The sequence below is a fragment of the Prionailurus viverrinus genome, chromosome B3, assembly GCF_022837055.1.
Source record: "Prionailurus viverrinus isolate Anna chromosome B3, UM_Priviv_1.0, whole genome shotgun sequence".
Classification (NCBI taxonomy): Eukaryota; Metazoa; Chordata; class Mammalia; order Carnivora; family Felidae; genus Prionailurus; species Prionailurus viverrinus.
The window spans coordinates 110,860,497-110,878,400 of record NC_062566.1 but is presented as its reverse complement, the minus strand read 5'-3'; the positions used below and the strand labels follow the sequence as shown (position 1 = coordinate 110,878,400).

The following is a 17,904-nucleotide window of genomic DNA, read 5'->3' as shown; positions in this document are numbered from 1 at the left end:
AGGCCAGGTGGGTCCTTCCTACATTCAGGATGGCCGTTACTAGCTACTTATAGATACAGCATTCTGAATGCATCCAGTAGTAGGGGGCACTGGCTTGGGAGGCAGAAAATGGCCCCATGTCCAAACTGGCTCATAATTCAGTACCTCAGCTTTTCTTCTGTAAAATAAGAACAGTTGTACATGTCTTATATAGGAGGCAACAGGAGAAAGTGACTGAAGCATTTTGGAAAAATGACACCAAACAACTGGTGTTACTATTTTAATATTTAATACTGAGCTATTCTAAGAGTTTTTGTCCTTTACAAGTTACTAAGCTCATCAAAGCACCGTTAATCACAGCATTCATTTGAGACAAACTGTCAGAGCACAGAGAACACAAGACAGAAAAACAGCTGTATTCTGTGTAGAAGGGGACATGGTATGTGAGTCAGTCTTCTCATTTTCTCCAACGAATTCTTAAAAGTCACCTTTGTTTTTAAAAAAAGGTTCATGAATGTAAAGTTTTACTTCTAAGGAAGGACAAAAATAATGGTAAACTGAACTGCACTGAGCAAACCATTTCATTTTAGGGACTTGCTTTCAGAACTCCACGATCAAACTAGCGAATACATTGCTTGGGGAAGAAAACTGTCCTGTCAGCATCTTGACGTTGACCATGGTAGACTCGGGGAAATGGAAATGAAAGACGCCCCTGTAGTGCAAATTAAGGGAAGATGAGAAGAAATGAAACTGATGTACTTAAAAGAAAAAGAGCTGATCGCCCTCAAGAATTACTTGGGTGGCAGCTCACATCATACATAAAAATTAATTCCTGATGGATTATACCTTAATATAAAATCTAGAACTCAAAAACTTTTAGAAGGAAGAATATCTGTGCAGTTTTGGTGCTGGCAAAATTTTCTTATCAAGGACACAAAAAAATTCCACATCAGAACTTAAGACATTTGCTGACCCACTAAGAAAATGAACAGACAAGCTATATACAGGAAGAAAATAGCTACAATACGTACACCTGTAACAGACGCTGTGGGAACACTGTCCACATCAACCTCTTTCAGGTTGGAGACACCTGTTCCCCTAGCCACGGGGAGTGTTGCAGTCTGATGAGACAGCTGAGTCCCTGTGAGGACCTGACCTTGGGTCAAAGGGTACTGACGAACCTCTCCCAGGGCAGTCCATATCCCATGACGAGTCCACTGGGTTGTATGGAGGGAGGTACAAAGCCAGGTCTCCTTGTCTCCATTCAGGAAATCTCTGAAGGGCCATCCAGCTTCAGAGCCTGCTGCAAGGTGAGCTGAGGCCTCTAATATAACCGAATAACAGTTCAACTTCTCCATCTGCTTAATCCTGCTCGTTCTTCCCCAGGTGTTATTCCCCACAGTGTCCCCCAATAAACTTCCTGTGTGCAAATCTCCTCCTCAGAGTCTGTTTTCTGGGGAACCCAACTTAAGATACTGATAAAGAACTTCCACAGCTCAGTAACAGGCAAAAGCAAACAAAAAACCCACACAACAAAAAATGGGTAAAACACTGAACAGCCACTTCACCAAAGATATACGGATGTCCAATAAGCCCATGAAAGAGTGCTCCACATCTTTAGTCACCAGGAAAACGCAAATCTGAATTACAAGATACCTCTTTACAGCCACTAAAATTGCTCAAATTAAAGGCTGACAAACCTAAGTAATGGCAAAGACACGGAGCAACTGGAAGACTCACGCATTGCTGGTGGGTCCATAAAATGGTACCACCACTTTGGAAAACCGTTAGTCTCATATCAGGTTAAACCAACAATTTCACTTTGGGTATTTTCCAGGAGACATAACAATGTTCACAAAAAAACCTGTGCAAGAATGTTCGTAGATGCCTTCTCAATACTAGGCACAATCTGGATCAGATGTCCATCGATAAGGGAATGTATAAACTAACTGTGATATATTCATACGATGGAACTCAGTAACAAAAAGGAATAAACTACCGCTACATACAGCAACCTGAATGAATTTCAAAAACATGTCCTGATGTTTGAATGAAAGAAGTCTTACACAAGAGTTACTTACTGAGTCTATTTATATGAAATTCAAAAGCAGGCCAAACTAAGCCTTGGCAAAAGAAATCACAACAGTGGTTGCCCCTAGCAGATGGGGTTAGTGGGAAAACACAGTGGCAGGAGGGATTAACTAGAAAATGGCACCAGGTTATTTCTTTTTTAGGATGATGGAAAGGTTCTAAATCTTGACTGGAATGTTAGGTACATTTGTTTACCTTTGCCAAAATTCATCGAACTATTAAGATTGGTACCTTTTACTCTACAAAATTACAGATCTATAAAAATTACCTAGGTAGTAATTTACTCAGCCAGGATCCTTGAAAGGATTCATTTTAGAACCATTCAATTTTAACAAAGCTTCTTCATGGCAACTCTCTGAAACCAAACTCAGAGTCTATGTGGGATACTAAAAGGCATTTCCAAATTTTTTTTTTCTTTTTTTTTAAATTTATTTATTTTGAGACAGAGACAGCACAAGCAGGGGAGGGGCAGAGAGAGAGAGAGAGAGAGAGAGAGAGAGAGGGAGGGAGGGAGGGAGGGAGGGGGAGAGGGAGAGAATGAATCCCAAGCAGGCTTCTCACTGCCAGTGCAGAGCCAGACATGGGGCTGGGACTCACAAAACTGTGAGATCATGACCTAGGCCAAAACCAAGAGTTGGACACTCAACTGACTGAGCCACCCAGGCACCTCCCCAAAATTTTTTCTTAAACAATTCATCTGTCATTCAAACATTCCTTAAAAATCACTCATCACAATTTTATGTCAATGACTGCATGGAAAACCCAGTGGTATTCACAATTCTGGACCAATCCACAAATTTACTAGGCATTTACCAAGTGCTTTAAAATATTCTACATTGGCTCATATGAAGTACTACATTGAGACAAGTTATAAAAAGTAGGAGCAGAGGTGAGTTCTTGAGGCTCGCATACGACAAAATTAAGACGCAGGTGAAATTTAAGATAACTGAGGGATACATGCCATCCAGAAGAACTTAGATATCTATGGGCATGAAGAAAAAGACCTTCAAATCAATAAAGTAAACAAAGAATTCTCCTGAAATGTTGCCTTTTAAATTTTAACCTATTTAAAATAATCTAATGCGGGCCACCTGGGTGGCTCAGTTGGTTTAGCCTCTGACTCTTGATTTTAGCTCTGGTCATGATCTCACATTTTCATGAGTTTGAGCCCATGTCTGGCTGTTTGCTGGCAGTTCAGAGCCTGCCTAAGATTCTCTCTCTTCCCTACTCTCTCTGCCCCTCCCCAACCTGTGCTTTCTCTGTCTCTCAAAATAAACAAACTTTAAAAAAATAAAATAATCTTGGGAATGCAAGCTGGTGCAGCCATTCTGGAAAACAGTATGGAGGTTCCTCAAAAAACTAAAAATAGAACTACCCTACGACCCAGCAATTGCACTACTAGGCATTTATCCATGGGATACAGGTGTGCTGTTTCATAGGGACACATGCACCCCCATGTTTATAGCAGCACTATCAACAATGGCCAAAGTATGGAAAGAACCCAAATGTCCAATGATGGATGAATGGATAAAGAAGATGTGGTATGTACACACACACACACACACACACACACACACACACACACACACACACACACAGTGGAGTATTACTCAGTAATCAAAAAGAATGAAACCTTGCCATTTGCAACTACGTGGATGGAACTGGAGGGTATTATGCTAAGTGAAATTTGTCAGAGAAAGATAAAAATCATATGACTTCACCCATATGAGGACTTTAAGAGACAAAACAGATGAACATAAGGGAAGGGAAACAAAAATAATATAAAAACATGGAGGGGGACAACACAGAAGAGACTCATAAATATGGAGAACAAACTGAGGGTTACTGGAGGGGTTGTGGGAGGGGGGATGAGCTAAATGGGTAAGGGGCACTAAGGAATCTACTCCTGAAAACACTGTTGCACTATATGCTAACCCTAATTTGGATGTAAATTTTAAAAAATAAAAAATAAAAGTAAAAAATAAATAAAATAATCTAACATTTTTATTCTTCTCTCCAAGGCGAAATTACCCATAATTCCATTCACTTATTTCTACGGACAATATTTCTTTTTTGTTTGTTTGTTTATTTATTTTGAGAGAGAGAAGAAATGGGCAAGGGGGGGAGGGAGGGAGGGAAAGAGAGAGAGATAGAGAATCTCAAGCAGACTCCACACTCCATGAGATCATGACCTGAGCCAATATCAAGAGTCACTTAACCAATTGAGCCATCCAGGCGCCCCTCTATGGACCATATTTCTAAATATATTGCAATAGATTTTGTAAGAATGTCCCAAAGGCCCTAGTAAGCTTGAAAACACTTGCATTTCCACGTGCAGCAAAATGTCATTACAAGAAATCATGGTAAGTCTTTAAAGCACATAGTCATGAAATTACATCTCTTTTTTAATCACGTATGAACAATTAAATGCTCTCAGCTGAAAGAATATGGAAAGGAACTTGGTCCAAATCTTTACAAAGACACAACAAAAATTGTTTATTTTTATTTTATTAATCTTTAGGTGCATACTTTAAAAAGAGGGATACTAGCTACCAAAGTTATTGACATAGAATCCAAGTTTAAGAACTCAAAGAAAATGTAAAAAATGATCCTCTCTTGATACACAGATGAAGAACCAAAGGCCAAAGGTGAGAAATAATTTGCTCAAGATCACACGGCTAGGGCTAGTTAGTGGCAGGAGCATGATTAGATTTGACAATGCACACTGTTGCCCTGTACATTCAAAGACAATATCCACCACATGGCACAACAGATACAGTCTGGGAGCGCCTGTGTGGCTCAGTCTGTTGAGCATCAGACTCTTGATTTGGGCTCAGGTCATGATCTCACGGTTCATGAGATTGAGCCCCGAGTTGAGCTCTGCGCTGACAGCACGGAGGCTCCCTGGGATTCTTTCTCTCCCTCTCTCTCTCTGCCCCTCCCATGTGTGTGCGTGTGTGTGTGCATTCTCTCTCTCGTTCAAAATAAATATGTAAAAAAAAACCCCATACAACCCATTATCTGAAAAAGATAACATGCAATTGTACAACCTCTTTAAACAGTATGAGCCGGAAGAATCCCTCAGCAACATCAAGAGGAAAACCAAAATTATAGTTATATTTGTTCTCTATTGACAGTTTCTAAAGGTCCAGGGCAAAGTAAGAGGAGGACAACGAAGCAAGCTTTTCCTAAGGTTTTATTTCTTCAATGTAGAGGACTATTCTTTCTTCTGAGATTATGCCCTACCTACTTTTTGGTCTTAAAATGTCCTTTCTTTCAAAAAATCATCTGGTGACAATAGTTTTTGTTTTTTTAGTGTCTCCACTTGGCAAAATTAAAAACAAGCAATCTTGTGTCAATCTTCCCTAAATTCAAAAGTATTACCAGCCTGGGGCTCAATTAGTTAAGTGTCCAACTCCCGATTTTGGCTCAGGTCATGATCTCACAGTTTCATGAGATCAAGCCCTGCATCAGGCTCTGTGCCAAAATGGCGGAGCCTGATGGGGATTCTCCCTTTCTCTCTTTCCCTCAAACTAAATACATAAAAACTTAAAATATATATATATTACTGGACCGTGAAACCCAAAAGCCTGGAAAACCCTGACTTGCAGTGTAAACATGAGGTCTGTATTATAATACATAAGCAAATTTAGAAACAAAGAATTTGAGAAATTGTAAGAAGAGATCAAGGTAAACATGAGTAAATCAACTAGTTTTATAGTACTTCCTTGGAGGAAAGACCAAGCAAGCTAAAATAACTGCATTATGTTTTAGTTCCTTTTGAAATTAAGTAAAGCACATTTACAAATGAAGTTAAACATCCACTGAGTACTATGTTTGTCCTTCCCCCCAAAATTGTAAGTTCTATGAGAGAAGGGATTTTTGTTTTTAATATACTGCTCGACGTTCAGCAGTTTACAGGACAGAATCTGGCATATACCAGATTCTCCCTAAATATTTATTGGAAGAATGAATTAAATGCCCGGCACCATGCAAAGCACTAGGGACTGGTACCCCCCATGTCACTGGCTCTAATATCAACAGATACACAAATGCAGTGAAGCTTCATCAGGCCTGGGAAATAGGCCTAACATATTCCTCACAAGTGTAACCATATCAAGAATTTTCAGTGGTTAGCTGCTTTAGAATTTATGCTTCGGCTCAAAGGGTATTCAAGTACACATAATAAAGAACCATAACAGGATTCCATTAAAGCGAATGTGAGGTAATGTTGTCATTTGTCTCATTAATACAACTACCTGAAATGACTTTACTTTTTTTTCCCAAGGAGCTCAAAACCTTGTTTAGTCACCATTTCAATCTTCAACCAGGCAATACAGAGATTATTTACCCTCCATAACTTTTATGAGCTTGATAAATGTCTGCTAACCTTCTCAGGGTGACTAATACTATAGAGGTAACACTTCTGATGAAAAAAAGAACCAGTAGTCAATCACTGCTACCGGTTATAGTTTCCAGTTTTATTTTTTACTAATTTCTTAACTACCCAAACTATTTTAGATGCAATCTGATTTATTTCAAGCACTAGAGACGTGGCTCCATGTTATCTGTATAGCTGTTATTTTTTCACAGAGCTTCACAACTTAAGATTCAATCTCAAAATTGTATATATGTCAAAGTTAAAATGCCGACAGGTTCTCTCCTTTGCCTTTGGTAAATCACTGTTAGGATGTACTTAAATGAAGAACTACAAATTCCAAGTGTGGTTCAAGATGAAAAGAGAGTGCCCAAAGTAATAATTTCTGTCAGGGAAATGACGTATTTGCTCAAGAGAGGCAGGAACCATCCAATGCCATTGGCTTTATGTTATTTCATTTTACAGTTTCACAGCTGCAGCCTGACTGAGCCAAAGGACTGAGCAGATGTATTAGTTAAAACAGCTTGTATTCAATGCCATTAACTATCAGTGTAAAGCTTTGAAGTCAGTTTAATTTTCTCGGCAGACACCAACATAGTTAAATGGTTTTTCTTCACTGCTCATACAAACAGTCAAATTATTTGGTTTGATGAAATATAAGCCACTAATTTAAAGCTTTTAGCATTTAAAAGTTTATTTCAATGTCCCTTGTATCATGCTCATTTTAGTACTGACAGCATCAGCTATAGTCTCCGACAAAATTCAAGATGCGTCACTTATTATAAGACTACTCCCTTCAAAGCTCTAGGCACTGCAGCAATGAAATATCCCAAGTGCAGAGTACTACTGTTCAAGCAACAAAGGCCATCTTTATATTCTTACACACAAACCTACTTCAAGGAGGGACTTCCTTTAACTTTACGATATTCACTTTAACTGCTATATTACCTGCTTTTAATTGTCAGTAACAGATGACGAAGAAAACTTAAATATGAACTTTGTCCTTCAAGTCCTTACAGCCGAGACTAGATGCCCAAAGGTTTCCTGCTTCTAAGTTGCCGCAGCGTGACTCTGAGCAAGTTCAGTGTCTTCCTCTGTTAGAAGGGCACGTGGCGCTGCCAGTATCACCACGTAGGTGCATGACATCAGCTCACTCAGCACAGAGGACCGTGGGCACTTATCTCCAACATCATTAGCAGCACGCATAAAGGGCTCCTAGGCCCCTCCTTCGCAAGAATAAGAACTCAAAACCCGGATACTTGGATAAAAATTCAAGCAAACGAGGCTCCGAATTTGCCATTTTCCCAGTGGCATACAGGCTTCCGCTTTCCTAATTCATTTGACATAGAGGTAAGAACAAGCAATACTTTATTAATGCCGCTTCCTCCAACCTTGGAAGACAGGACTAATTTGTTTTTCTTTTTAAGCAGGAGTCTTTTCAAACATAAAATAATTAAACATAAATGGAAATCCCATAAGACTGTTCAGTGTGACTACAAAAACAAACACAAACCAAAACCTGTTGGGAAAGAACCTGGGAAAACATCAGAACCTGGCGATATATGTATTATTAATAGATAAGAAGTTCAGTTGACCTGAGAAAATGTAAATAAAGATACATTTTTCTCTATTAAATTAGCAAAGTTTTAAAACTTAACAATAAAAGTATTCAATGTTTGTGAGAATACAGTGTCATTTGCATGTGTTGGAAAAAAATGCATTAAAAAACCTGGTAATACAGACTGAGAACCTTAAGAACATTTATGCCCTTTGATCCTGTCATTCTACTTCTGAGGAAATAATCTGAACTATGTTCATAGCATTAGACACAAAAATGTTTATTCAACACTATTACCATGGCAAAATTTTGAGAACAAATTAAATATATAAGAATTTCTATGCAGGGGCGCCTGGGTGGCTTAGTCGGTTAAGTGTCCAACTTCGGCTTGGCTCATGATTTCATGGTTCATGGATTTGAGCTCCGCATCGGGCTCTGTGCTGACAGCTCAGAGCCTGAAGCCTGTTTCAGATTCTGTGTCTCCCTCTCTCTCTGCCCCTCCACCACCTGTGCTCTGTCTCTCTCTGCCTCTCAAAAATGAATAAACGTTGAAAAAAATTAAAAAAAAAATTCTATGCATAAAATAACTGAACGTAATGAAAACATTAAAAAATGCCTAGAACACAATTTTAGTAATAGAGTGCTTATGTTATACTACCAGCTAAAAGAAGGGAGAATGCAAAATTATACATAAACCACATAATTAACCACGTTAAAAATGTAGACAAGTAGGAAAAAAAGAATGGAAAGAAATAAAAAATGTTACTAGTGCTTCTCATTGGACAACGTGATAATAGATGATTTTATTTTCCTTTTACAGATTATCATATTTTCTAAATTTTCACAGAGAGCCTATATTATATAGCCATTCTTTTCAAGGAAACAATTTTTGTTCATTTATTTAGAGGCTATATAAATAGCCCCTTTGAACTTTGTAAAATCAGTATGAGCTTAGTTTCCTCATCTATAAAGAAGACAAAAAATTCTTCCCTTTCAAGGTTACTATTAAAATCAACACAGAACTTAACACATAAACTTACACTGTAGCTATTATTACTATTATTGCACTGTGGTCAGATTAGAAAGCACAATGCCCTTAATGTAAACAGGGAGATGTTTTCTCCTTTATTAAATGGTTCCAAAGGACTGCACTTTGATGTTTTGTAGTTCCAAGTGTTTTCCAGTCTCCCCCTCTGGCTATTGTGTTACAATGTGTCTCCTCTCCTTGCTTCCCCCACACCTCCTAGTTTGCTACTTCTAGTTTTCCAAGAGCTTAGAAATCAGTCCAGCCCAGAAATTCTAGACTGGCAACTCACAAACATGGGCTGTTTGGCCCACACAGTGATGTAACAATATTTGATTCGGTAGCCAAAATGTAAAATTCAGAAAATTTCATGAAAAATCCTGACTTCCAGCTTCTCAAGAGGAGGAAGATTTGGTGACACCAAGGCAGAGGTCGTCAAATGGCCCAAGTTCTTCAGATGACCACAGTTTCCACTACTCCCTAATGACTTCCAGGCACTGACACTGAAGGTCAGCTACCTCACATCATGGCACTTGAACTGCCTTATCTTCCTCCAGGCCTGATTCACTGTTCAGTCTTAGTAGTTATTCGATTTTTATGACCCATTACCCAGTTGTATCAGTCAGGGTCCAATCAAGAAAGAAAAATCATAATTTGAACAGAGAAAGCTTAAAACAGGGGATGGAATAATGAGAAATGAGCTAATAAACTAGACCTCTAAAGAATGTAAGAATAGCAGATAAAAGGAGGAGTGTCTACTGTAAGACTGAGGTAAGGGTGGTCAAAGAGTTCCCATGCGGACTGAAATCCAAACCCTGCTGGAAGGGGCATGGCTAGGGCTCAGTGAAGAGAGGTTAAAGATTCTGGGACCAATTTTGGTGTGTGTGTGTGTGTGTGTGTGTGTGCGCGCGCGCGCGTGTGTGTGTGTGTGTTGGGGGGTGAGGGGTTCCCCACATCAAGCAATGCTGGGGCACAGCTGGGTGTCCCACAATCCAACTTAGTTCTAACATTATCTGCTGGAGACATCAGCACCCACAGGTTAAGGATTCAGTCCTACAAGACTGCCCCTCACCTTCATGAAAGAGGACTTCAATTACCTCCATTCTAACTTTCTAACTGATCAAGTTCTTCTTTCCAGGTTATCTCTTAACTCAGACAAAAGACCCACCCTGAGGGCCAAACATCCCCTGAAGGGAACTGAAACCACCCCCTTTGAAACTACCCCCTTGAGAGCGATAAAGGGCTGCCTAGAGCCAGCAAGACCCTGTATAACTGAGCCCAAGGCAATGACTGACCTGATTATCCTGCATCTACCCATCGGGCCTTGCCCAACATTTTCTTATAGAAACCTGAAAGTATTTTTGGCCCTTTGGAGACAGTTTTGAGATGCCAGTGCATTGTCTTCCCAGCGCTGGCCTCGCTGAAATAAATTCCTTTCTTGTTTTACCACCTCTCATCTCTCTGCCTTTCGGTTTTGTCAGTGGCCAGTGGCCAAACGGGGTGCTCTTGCACCCCTGCGCCCTGGCTACATTCAGACACTGGTGCAAGTCCAGGTTTGTCAGCTGTGTCTGACTGGCTATAAACTGGAGGTCCCAATGATCCCCTCTCCTTGGATTTGGTTAACCTGAGACAGCAGCTCACAGAACTCAAAGAAACATTTTACTTACTAGATTAACCAGTTACTTGTAAAAAGACAGAACTCAGACATAGCCAGATGGAAGAGATACACAGGGCAAGGTATGGGGAAAGGGCGATGAGCTTCCATGCCCTCCGCAGGCGTAAAACTCTTCCAGCACCTCCATGTGTCAACCGACCTAGAAGCTCTCTGAACCCTGTCTTTTTGGGGTTTTATGGAGGCTTCATTACCTAGGCAAGATTGATCAAATCATTGGCCACTGGCAGTTGACCTCACCTCCAGCCCCTCTCTCTTCCCAGCTGGGAATGAAGGTTCCAACCTTCCAATCCCTGTTGGTTGGTTCCCCTGGCAACCAGCCTCCAACCCTACGTTAACTATGGGCGTTCTAAAAAATCATCTCATTCACAGCCAGAAGATACCTTTATGGCTCTCATCACTTGGGAAATTCCAAGGGTTTTAGGAGCTCTGTGCCAGAAACAGGAAGACCAAATATATACTGATTATAAGTCACAATATTACAGGCAGAGAAGTTTCTGTGGTGCCACACTGGTGGAACTTGCTGGAAATCTGCACTCTTGGCTGTTGGGGAAAGCTGTTTATGGGAAAGTGTCTTACTGGAGAGGCTCTCCTGCAAAACTGCCAAGGGGAAGTGCTGCCAGTGAGAACTGCTGGGTGCTGGGTGCCGGAGAAGTATGTGCTCAGTGGGAGGCTGGGGCTTGAAAACCTGCCTGCAGGAGCTGGGCCCTGGAGAAGCCTTCCAGAGGCCTAAGAAGTCAAACGTACGCGCTGCAAGGAGCCTGCGGGAGAAGGTGGGCAGCCTGGCCTATAAGAATTGTTGCCAGAATAGTTGCCTAGGAGCCTGCGGGCAAGCATGGACCAAGAAGGAAAAGCCATTCCTCTTAAATTTCTCTCCAGTATCCCCTATTGACAAAGTGCGATGTTGTGCCAGCTGGCAAAGGAAAGATATTTAAAGGGCCCAGATCCATTTCTGCAGAGTGGTCAACGGAGAGTGAATTTGGAGCTGAGAGGCAGTAAATTGATAACTGGCATACTAACCCACTAGAATTACAAAAAATGATACACAGAAGTGACAGCCAGGGACAGTCAGTCTGCCTATTTAGCTAATCAGAGACTTTTCTGATCTTTTAGACTAATGAGGTTTCCGGATGGACAATTTCTATACAACAGAGGTGCTACCAGTATTCTCCTTCATCTCTATTATAATAGCCAATATTTTTTAAGTACTATGTTAAGCATGTTCTACTATAATTGCTTTACATATACTAATTCATTTAGTCCTCACAACAACCCTATGAGATAGATACTCATCTTACAAAAGAGTCATAAAATGTCCAAGTAATTTGCCCAGGCTCACAACAGCCAGCAAATGGCAGAGCCACTATCTGAATCTAGTAATTTAGCTCCAGAATCTGTACTCTTAAACATTATGCTCAACTGCTTCACCACAAAACCTATTTCATTGTTTCTTTCTTTCTTTTTTTTATTTTTTTTTTTGCTTTTAGCATCCATCTTGATTCCCCAATTTGCCTTTGTCAAATGCATGAAGAATTAATGAAAGGAATATGTAAGGTGTAGAAACTAGGGTATATTTTTTGGTTACTAGAAAACTGACCCCCAGTGACATACAGGGCTTGCAACAGATACTTAGATGTAATTATCCAGTAGTTAACCCCAAGGCCTCATCACTTAAAAATCCATATAACTGGGGCAGAAGAATTTCCAGACCAACTGCTACCTAGTTCTATTTTATTTCAATAAATTAGACATTCAATATTAGTATTTGAGGCAGACTGAGACTTCCACAATTCCATCAGGTTTTAAGAAATACCTGTACTACACTTAGCATTACTACTTATTACCTGGGATTTCAAACTGAACTACAGAGGATCTTAAACCTTGTTATCATTCAACAAAGTTGCACATCTAAATTCTTCAATTACAGGAAAGGTTAAGACTATCACATACAGAGGCATTCTGAATTCATTTTAGGTCTTCTTCCCTCAAAAACAATGCGAATTCTTTTTTTTTTTTTTTTAACGTTTATTTCTTTTTGAGACAGAGAGAGACAGAGCATGAACGGGGGAGGGGCAGAGAGAGAGGGAGACACAGAATCAGAAGCAGGCTCCAGGCTCTGAGCCATCAGCCCAGAGCCCGACGCGGGGCTCGAACTCACGGACCGCGAGATCGTGACCTGAGCTGAAGTCGGACGCTTAACCGACTGAGCCACCCAGGCACCTCCGATGCGAATTCTTGAATATCACAATTTACAATTGACTTGATTACAAAGCATGAAATTAATTTTAGACAGTTCAAAATGGGAACTGCTTCAGATTCTAAGTTGGCAGGTGTCAATTTAAAGGGCATTTAGGATATATTCTGCTCTTTCTTAAAGGTTTCAATGCTATTTGAAGGTGGTTTACCTCTGTAGTTTCAATTCTGCTACACTGACAAAGCACAAGGCAGGAGATGTACTGTGGAAGGTAGAATGTCCGTGATGTTAAAGATATTCCTAATTTGGGGAGCTAATGGAGATAAAGTCAGTGGTGTTAAGATGTTCCTAATTTGGGGAGCTAAGGTACCAATCTAGACCCATGGTCTTTCATTCCTTCTTTACAGCGTTCATCAGAAAAGGAAATATCTAACGGTCAAGTGCTTTGGACTGGCAGTCAAACTGACTTAGTTTCAAATCCCACCTCTACCAGTGTCTACCACACTCTCCAAGCCTTGAGTATGCACATTTGTAAAGTGAAGTATACCAGTACCTATCTGTCTCCTCTTGGAGATTAAATAAGATACCGCATATCGGTGCCTGGCACTTCACAGAAGGAGCTCAGTAAGCATTAACTATTATTAATATTATTAAACAGATAAGTTTCAATAGCACTTATCCACATAATATCCTAGGGAAAAGAAAGCTTTTCAGGAAAATATTGGACCAGATTTTATCTAGTTTTTATTTGATCCAAACATTTTTATCAAGCAAAGACACTTATGAAACAATAATCTTCTAAGACATAAAGTTACTGATTGTTTTCCAGGTATGGGTAGAGAGAAAGCAAAGTGTAAACTGTTTGAATTTAGAAATGAAATTCCAAACAGGCATCACATTTATTGCATTACCTGAAGAGAATAAAACGTTAATATACCAGACAATGCAAAAGCCCTTAAAAATACCACTTTGTCACATCTATTTCAAAAAGAACCAATTGTCAGAAAAGCATGCTGAACAAATTTATTCCTTAGACACAAATGTCTGTTTTGTTGGTGACTCAAAGTCCCAAGATACTTATCATGAATGAGTTATGATAATTAGACATAAAACTTTTAAACACATGAAAAATAAAACAAAGCTTAAAATGAGAACTAATGAAGAAAAAAAAGGCAAATACTAAGAAAAATACTATAAGGCAGGCAGACTAGAGAAGACTTGGTCTCTCCAAATGGAACATTCATGGTGAATAGGAATGCCAATCCCCAAACAAGACCTTTCAGATTCCAAACAAAAATGCTGAGAAGTTTCTGTAACTGGAGAATGGGATGGAGGAATTCTATTAGGAGTCTGTTTCAAAATAAAGTCTTAAAAATTATAACTTAAGGGGCTCCTGGGTGGCTCAGTTGGTTAAGCATCCGACTCTTGGTTTCGGCTCAGGTCATGATCTCACAGTTCAGGAGTTCGAATCCTGTGCTGGGCCCTGTGCTGACAGTGTGGAGCCTGCCTGGGATTCTCTCTCTCCCTCTCTCCTTGCCCCTCCCCTCCTCTCTCTTTCTCTCTCAAAATAAATAAACTTTAGAAAAAAATTATAATTTAGAACAAAGTTCTAAAACTGAAAACCTTAAAGAAGTTTTCATAATCCGTAAGGAGTATAATCCTCAACATTTTCTAAAGTTCTTATTATGGCCTAGAATACAGCCTCGCCCTTATATTAATTCATTACATCCTCACAACAATCCTATAAGGTCATTTCAAAGGAAAGATCTGGCTGTTAAAAGAGCTTGTTCAAAAAGCAACACTGATTTTGAACTACGCTACCCGTCCCAGACAGTTCCCGGGGCTTGAGCGCATTACTGGTCATCTTGAATCCCTTACTGACGTGAGAGCAGCACTACTTTCATCTGCATACCTATGGGTTTATACGATTTTAACACAGGAAGAAGATGGCATTATAACCCAAACCGGTCTGCAACAAGAGAAGTGTGAAACTGAGACAAAGCCTTCCGAACACTGTATATGATAGAAACATTACAATTATATAAGTAATTGTATGCCTCTTCAATATGATTACACTGCATTTGGGCTTGTAGTTCATATGCCTTTTTTTCCATTTCATTTTTTTAGTGTTTAATTTTTATAAATATATTGGTCTGCAATAGAATGGAAATTAAACAAGACCAAAAATTAGTCATCTACCAGACAGCTGGAGGAGCACTGCCCTAGAGCTCTGGTGCGAACAGCTTGCTCTCTGTTACCAGCTCTGTGGCAAAGAGGAGACATGCTCAGGTAAGTAACAATCCTCAGATAACCCATCTAACATCTCACTTCGGTCTCTTCTCACTTCGGCTGTTAACTTCATTCATCAGTCAGAGCACTTGCTAAGCGGGGTTAATTCCAGCTAACGTTAAGTTGTAGGCTCTTCACCTACTTACATAGCGTTTTCCTTTAGAGCCAAAGAAAACTGCTCGTTACCAACTGAATCTAACATCGTAAGATAGTACTAACCTAGTGGTTCCAACTCCTTTACCAGATGGGATTTCCTTGTGTAAGGCATGCTCTGGCCTTCTTTACAACTTTAGTTTTTCTCCTTCCCATATGCTGAAGAACAGAGCATCTTCAGCATCAGTTGCTCATAAGTATTTTCAAGAATCAGAGATTTTGGGGCGCCTGGCTGGCTCAGTCAGTTGAGCATCCAACTTCCGCTCAGGTCATGAGAACATGACTTGTGGGTTCGAGCCCCACATCGGGCTCTGTGCTGACAGCTCAGAGTCTGGAGCCTGCTTCAGATTCTGTGTCTCCCTCTCTCTGCCCCTCCCCCACTCGTGCTCTGTCTCTCTTTCTCTCTCTCAAAAATAAGTAAACATTAAAATAAAAAAAGGAATCAGAGATTTTCCTTTGCTTCATTTTAGAAATCACTTAGGCATAAAGGAAGCAAGAAAGAAGTTACAAAAGCATCAAGAAAGTTGGTCTGGGGGCAAGGAATGCCGAAGACAGTGATGAGATCACTGTCACATAAAGCCGGATGGTCAGATACAGCAGGTAGGCACCACTGCTGTAGCAATTTTCAGGTTACTTAATTTTAACTCATTTCTAAACACTAATTTTGCCACAATTAATGGGTTTTTGAACTTTTATTCCTGTCTGAGAAATTCTAAGGGGAAAATACTGTATTGAATAAAAGCAGCAGCTAGATTAAGAACATGAGTAAGAAGCGTATGTTTCCATATAGATGAAAGTGAACTGTAAAATAAATTAGACTGGTCTTTTTACTTATAATAATGCTAGTCTCTAAGAAAAGCCAGATTTCCTTAAAAAGTAAAGTTGTTCAGGGGCTCCTGGGTGGCTTAGTTTGTTAAGTGTCTGACTTGATTTTGGCTCAGGTCATGATCTCACAGTTCATGGGTTTGAGCCCCCACGTCCGACTCTGCGCTGGCATCACGGAACCAGGTTGGGATTCTCTCTCTCTCCACCTCTCTCTCTGCCCCTCCCCTGCTCATGCTGTCTGTCTCTCTCAAAATAAATAAATTAACTTAAAAAAAAATTTTAAAGGAAAGTTGTTTAGCCAGTATAGAAGCTTAGGAACTATTTGCTAAAGGTAGAAACTGCTTCCCAGCCTCCATGAATGAAGTTTAGTTTTTACACATTTATCATCTCACTAGTTTCATGATACATCAATATATAATAGTATAATCTGTCTAGAAAAAATGCTTAATTTCTAGAAGATAAAAAACATCAGTTGAATTCTAACATGTCTAAGTTATATATAATTTTCATTTTTATTCTACGAGCTCAAAATGGACTGTGCTTGCTGTAATAATAAAAGAATATCATGAATGTGATTTATAGCATTTTAAGGCCTACAGCTGGAAAAGACCACTTGACCATCAATTCAGATAGCCATAAATGACATGTCATACTAATTATCTTTATTAATGGCTTGGTTAATTACACCACTCATGTACACATTTCCTTTCAGTGAAAAAGAAGATAGCAGATCGCATATTGCAAAAACCACTCAAGATGGTTCAAGAAGATACTGAAACTGGAAAAGTTCTCAGCACTTTATACAAATAAAGTTTCATTAATCTCTTATTTGAAGACATTATAATTTTTGATAAATGCTACCTCAGTTAAGTTTTTAAATATATACGCCAACTTAAATCTCACAAATATTAGCCCTGATAAGGCCAGTTCAATTCTAATGCAGTTAATAGAAAATATGGTTCAAGGCAGAATAAAGCAGGCTTACAAAGTACTGGACAGCAGGTGGCCCAAATGAGTGAAGCAGGCTTCACAGCCAAAGACCTTAACAATCTACCACTGCTCAGCTCTAGCCAACTACTGCCTTCAGGGAATACAGACAAAAAAAAAAAAAAAAAAAAAAAAAAAAAAAAAAAAAAAGCAATAACAACTTTAAATACTGTGGGTTAGGTTTGGTCTATCAGTTTGCTCTCTCACGAAGCTCTTTCAGGACTGGCGGTGAAACTGGGCCTATTTTACTGCTGAACCCCTAAATACTCATGAAATCCTGTTCCTTCCAAATGTAATGGGTTTTCTCCCCTAGATGTCTGAGCTCTGTGCATGCTGTGAACTCTTTATGAGGAACTTATCCGCACTTTTAACTGAACAATGCTTCCACCTTTCTTCCCCACTCATTAATGTTTGTGCAAATAAGGACAAATGTACAAATTAACCAAAATGTCAAAACATATTAACAAAAATTTCATTTCTAAGTAAAGATCTGAAACAACTTCAAATATGCATTCCAATGCTCTCTTTCTTTAAAAGGAAATGTGAGTTAAGAACAATCTAGTTTTCTTATCTTCATTCGTTAGCATGAATTCATTTTTGTATTAACAAAAAACTAATTCAAAAAACCAGAAAATTTTGGATTCTAATCCAAAAAAATTACCTCTCCCCCCAAAAAACTATGCTTCATTTCCTCAAAAAGATAAGGTATATTGATTTCAATGCATACAGACAAATATTCCCCATTTATGTTCCT

General features: G+C 39.4%; 1 protein-coding gene across 6 annotated transcripts in view; it reads right to left on the bottom strand.

Moving 5' to 3' along the window:
* Positions 1-17,904, bottom strand: part of SLC39A9 (solute carrier family 39 member 9) — a 52,989-nt gene that overhangs the window by 33,298 nt on the left and 1,787 nt on the right. The window contains exons 1-2 of one of the 6 annotated variants that reach the window (XM_047861818.1): positions 9,025-9,029; positions 8,389-8,393 (exon numbers count right to left, since the gene is read on the bottom strand). The exons of the other annotated variants lie outside the window; for them this stretch is intronic. The gene's annotated coding sequence lies outside the window, so the exon portion shown is untranslated. Of the gene's footprint in view, positions 1-8,388; positions 8,394-9,024; positions 9,030-17,904 lie in introns of those variants that run through there. 6 annotated transcript variants of the gene reach the window in all.